This window comes from Sinocyclocheilus rhinocerous, unplaced genomic scaffold (assembly GCF_001515625.1).
Source record: "Sinocyclocheilus rhinocerous isolate Xijiao unplaced genomic scaffold, SAMN03320098_v1.1 scaffold387, whole genome shotgun sequence".
In the NCBI taxonomy this organism is placed as follows: domain Eukaryota; kingdom Metazoa; phylum Chordata; class Actinopteri; order Cypriniformes; family Cyprinidae; genus Sinocyclocheilus; species Sinocyclocheilus rhinocerous.
This window is the reverse complement of record NW_015651557.1, coordinates 238,649-244,488: the sequence shown is the minus strand read 5'-3', so window position 1 is coordinate 244,488 and position 5,840 is coordinate 238,649.

The following is a 5,840-nucleotide window of genomic DNA, read 5'->3' as shown; positions in this document are numbered from 1 at the left end:
TGATTGGTTTAAATAAATAGACCATTTATTGTTGTGAATAATGCCTATTTAACCTTGAAAATGTGTCAACATTAAATATAACAGGAACATGAATTCACATTAGATTAAAAAAAGTGAGGACTTTGCCTCCTCGTTTCAGAACACTGCACGCCACTGGAACCTATAGTAACTAACTATAGTATAACTGGCTTTGGTGGACAGTACTAATTTTAATTTACAGAATATAGTGAGCATGAAGCCTTTAACAGATGGCAAGAAGCTCAGCAGTTCTCTGTTAAAGCAAAAAGTAAATGTCTCAGAAGAACAAGTACCATAAGAAACACAAAGAGGTGGATCAGAGAGATGTTTTATTTTAGATAAATGTGCTAACTTGTTCATAGAAAAATACATTTTAAATGTTTATTATGATTATTAATAATAAAGTTGATAAATTATTGTATGTAAATGTAATATTGTTGCAGTGTTAGTATAACACAATTTTAACTCAAATCTTTATTTCTTGTTAATTTATTTATTTGGTATACATCCATGTAATAAGCAGAGTGATACAAGACCCTGGTCTGGCTCATCGTGACACTTTACTTAATGTACAGTATATCCTATAACATTATGTTCTTCAATACATCTTTAAAAATCTATTATAAACAGAACACAACTCTTGATGAGAGCAATTCTCAATTATGGTTAAAAATATATATAATGTCTATCAGTAACACACTGCTCACCATAACACTCTGCACAAGTAAATCAATGCCTGATAACTCTGCCTTCATAAGTGTAGCAGCATCTTAGTAAGCCAGTGGAAAAAAAAAACAATGACCTCACTCAGCATTTCTTTGCTCCACAACGTCACCACAGGAACAGACGGTTCCTCGAGATGGGGCGTTCCGCTATATTGAATTTAATTTGTCAAAAATGCCTGATACAGCAAAACATCTTTTATTTATCTGCTTGGTAAAGCCCCTTTTTAAATGAACAACTGAACCTGAGAATAGTCTGCCAGACTATCCTTCCTTTCACTCACTGTAAAATTCATTTTTATGCGGCTGCTGCTTCCCCCATGGAACCCACTGATGCTGCTCATACAAAAGCGCCGAAAAGGAACAATATGTGTACTGTGCATTGACTGTCATCAGTATTACAGGGCTACATTAATGGTGCATTGTGCTGTCTAATGCAACATCATTTTGGTAGATGCATTCTATTTGTATACTGTAAACCAATAATTGTACATTCAATTTATAAACCCCTGTAACAGCAGGCCAAGTTTAATTTACCCCTACCCAACACAACTTTAGTGAATGATATATTTGATATTTATTTATTATTTTGATATTTAACCTCATAATACTTGTTGATACCTTAACCTTTATATTTTATAGAATGTCCCAAGCATACCTATAGGCATATAAAATGGTGCATCAAACAAATTCATAAGAGAAAAATGTAAATAATAAATCAGCTCCATTGCAAGGGTTCTGCCAGTCATGCAATGTAAGCAATGATATGCATCCGAGTCCACAACATGAAAGGAAGGTAGTGAGAGAAGGGCATAAAAAGTGAAAAAGAGTGTATTATCTGCAATCACTGCAGTTCTCTGTTCTTTATTGCCTCTTTAAACCACACCCACTGTTATATGGACAGACAGAAATTACAACTTCAATAACACTGGCCTAAAAATAACATTACCTTTCAAAGAATCCTACAGAGCCATGGACATGACATACAGTGGAAAAATTAAAGACAACTTTGTCACAAATTATGAATTTGTTCCCATGACTTGTTAATTTGTTCCCTAATTTAATTAAATTGTGGCTACACTGTGTACTACTTCATTCCCTTGTTTTAATTTAGTTAAATCGCGACCATGAGGGAATTTTTCCACTTACATTCCACTGTGGATTCTTTGGTAAACCAGTCGTACTTTGATGTAAGCTTTCCAAACAGACTTCATGCAGCAACATGGAAGCGTGTTCATTTTAACAGCTTAACCAGTAGGTGGCACTATGCCAAAAAACTGCTCATGTACCCTCAGATTAAGGTTGTTATAATGGGTACCAAGTTTGGTCTAAATACGCTAAAGCGTTGCAGAGATACAGCCTAATGTCCATTTTGGTGTGCTCTTTGTCACATTTGTTGATGCGCTATACGTAAACTGTTTGGTCTATTGAAAATCTTTTCATAACTTTTTGAAGGTTTGAAAAAGGTTGAAGATGTTCTGAGCCAATTTTGGTGAAAATCAGACAAACCTTCTAGGACAAGTATAAAAAAAAGAAGTTTTTTCTGAAAATTCAAAATGGCGGGAAAATTTTTATGATGGAAAAGGACGTCATAGGGTCAATTCGTCATGAGCCAATAAGAAGACACAATTATTTTGTTTCTAGCCCTTGTGGTTCAAAGGTTATTTGCATAAACATGAGTAGCAATTTTTGCTCACTAGAGGGTTTGACTTAAAGACCACAAATTTGTGGTGTTTAATGTACAGGCTGTCCTCTATCTGTGTGCCAAATTTAATAACTTTCCTGTAAGTGGTTCTATGGGCTGCCATAGATTCAGTGGTGGAAGATGATAGAAAGAAGTAGAATAAAAACACTAAAAATTACAATAGGTGCCTTTGCACCCATCTTTTTTGCATTCTGATTTTGATATCCAAAGGCACAAGACAGTTTTTCCTTATTCAGTGGTTCTCTCCCGCTTTATTCCAATTGTTACCACTGTTCGTCTTCCACGATAGTGTGTGCAGTACTGCAGTGATGTAACTGTGATGTGTTTTCCTAAATGGTCTATTGGTAAAGTCATCACTTCACTGCATCTGCTGTTAGAAGCTCCGGTTACTAACAGTCAGTGTCCTTAGACACACTAAAAGGACTGAACACATGCATTGGCTTGTGCATTGACTCGTTCAAAATTCTGCATTAGGATGTATTGAACATAGAATCAACAACTCTGTTAAATGACCCCAAAGGAAATGCTGCCCCAGCACCACTAGCCAACAACAATTAGCCAATCAAGATTCAGTACTCACTACCAAACCCACCCTCCCACCAATGTAACTACGGCTCTTGCCTATAACTGCCACATTCATCTTTTTTGTACCCATGCATACTATGATTTATTGAATCAGCACAGGTTATTACACAGAAGGGCACTGGGGTGGTGATGTATTCTGTGATTCCTCGGAGTCGGCTGTTACGATCATCAAAATAAGTACTCTTTGTATTAGGCAAATAAATCTTGGAGCTGAATTGAAGATGTAAATACTCTCCAAGTGTGTGGGGTAAGGAGGAGTGGATCAGGAGCAGGATCGACATGAGCAATGAGGGCGCCCACCCTGCATAGTGATGTTATTTGAAACACTTAGGGAATTACATATCTGAAATGATTGACAACTTTAGAACAGATTTATGATGCAGAACTCTAGATGTACTTGTTTGATGAAAGAAATATGTCAAGCTTGTCCCTATACCACTCTCTTTGACATCAAAATCTATTTTTATAGCACTACTTTCTTAAAATCATGACTATACATTTATGTTTGTCACATCGTGATTTATTATGAGCTTTCCTATCATGATGTTGGCACCAAGATAAGTCACCTTACGTTGTAAACCTGGCCAGCCTCTCGTATATGAACTACTCATACATGCCGTTTATGTACATAAACGTTTCATATTTTTGGATAGACTCTCAAACATACAGTACAATTATGGCCATATCAACAGCATCTAAAATGTAAAGGTATTTACTTATGTACAGCTTTATTATAAGTCTTTTCAAATCCCTATATTATAAACATATTTGTATAAATTTAGTATAAACCAATGGTACCAAGAGAAGGCAAGGGAGGTAGTGCCTCCTCAAAAAATTTAATAAGAAAATAACTCTTACAAAAACAACAACAAAAATATTGCAAATACAACATTAAAAATGTGTATAAATCACAAATTTGTCCAACACTTTCCAACAGCGACCCCAGTGGTTAAAGTTACAGTGGGAGGCAGCATCTCTATTGCCTCCCCAAGCCATTTAAGTTTTAACAGGCCCGCTAATGCGCAATGACCTAGAATACTCTCTAGCAATGGCAGCGCTTCGTTGTCTTCATTGTCAGTTAGGAATCTGGGTGTGCTCTTTGATAGAAATCTTTCATTTGTAAATTGTTCCATCTTAAAAATATCTCTAAATTACAACATGCTGTCAATGTCAGATGCAGAAAAGTTCATTTATGCATTCATGACCTCAAGGCTAGATTATTGTAATGCTTTATTGGGTAGTTGCCCTGCGCGCTTAATAAACAAACTCCAGCTGGTCCAAAATGCAGCAGCTAGAGATCTCCAGGTCTCCAACACCTGTACTTTTTCCTGGTCTACTTGAGTACCCTATTTGGACATAACATGACCTAGAAACTTGACTCTTTTCTTGAAGAGAGAGCGTGTCTATCGTCAAATGTCCAAGGACCACCCCCATTAGGCATTGAAATGTCGCAGGGGCGTTGCATAACCCAAATGGCCTGCAGGTCTACTCAAATAACCCAAATAGAGTAGTCACTGCTGTCTTTACTTGATCATGGCATTTCCTAGGGCATCAAATGATTACTCCACTCGAGGAAGAGCGTACGCATTTTTACAGGTTACCTGATTCAGCCTTCTGTAATCACAGAAAAATCCTTCTCAACAACAATTATTGTAGGGAAAACCCATGGACTGCAACACTACCTAAGGATGCTCTGGGAAACAAGGTCCTGTACATGTTGATTTCTTCAAAGACTTGTGGTGGGATGTGTCTGTGGTGTCATTTTATGGGCTGGGCATCACCAGTAGAGATGCAATGAGTAAAGGCAATGGTGTGGCCAATAGTCACTCTCTGGCTTAAAAACACATTGTTTCTCTAGAAGTGCCCTCAATTTCAACACATGTTTGGCCAGCAAAAGTTCCAGATTAACCTCTATTGGGATTGGTAAAGGGTCAGATAATCCATCATGAGAACTGGATTGCTAATTTTTAACCAGTACACAGAGAGCATCCTGTTGCTCCTCAAAAATGATCGGGTCTTTCAGGTAGATCCACACTGGTCTCCAGACAATCAACCACTGGGATCGCCAATCCATTTTTGCATTAATAGCAAGCAGTTATCGAATGCCTGACTAGTAACTGGGTTGCCCCAGGCCTCAGATGAGGCAGACTGAAGATGAATCAATGCTGACATATCTACACCCGTACTATCACCATGCTGAATCAATATGGTCAGAGTCCTGGTCACCAGCACCCATGGCTGCGAGACTTGTGTGGCCAGGCTGGCCACAGGAGTATCGAATAGGCTATATATACCATTACTATCATTCAGTGGGGACTGGAAGCTACATTTACCTTGGCTCTACCCTCATTTCTTTATCAAGGTGGACCATTTTAAACAGCTCCTCTTGAGGGGCTGCTATTTTTTTAATAGCCCTGTGCAGGCTTTTTAAAGGGGTCATATGATGCGATTTCAATTTTTCTTTGAAGTGTAACAAGCTCTTGGTGCATAAAGAAGATCTGAAGACGCTGTGTGTTTCGTTGGGAAAGCAAAACTACTTTGTTTGGCCTTCCAAAAGAGGATGATATCCGCTTCGTCATGCCTGGAGCTGATCCGTGCTGGTCGCTAATGAAATACATCAACTTCGCGCTGTGGATCGCCGGATAGACATTCACCGTGGACAAAGCGGAGTCCAGCCCGAGGTCGTCACATGTGGTTGGCGCAAGCCCGCCGGCCGTTCCTCACTCTAGCCCGCCAGCCGTTCCTCACTCAAGCTCACCGTGTGTGACGCTGTGTGTTTCGTTGTGAAAGCTAAACTACTTTGTTTGGCC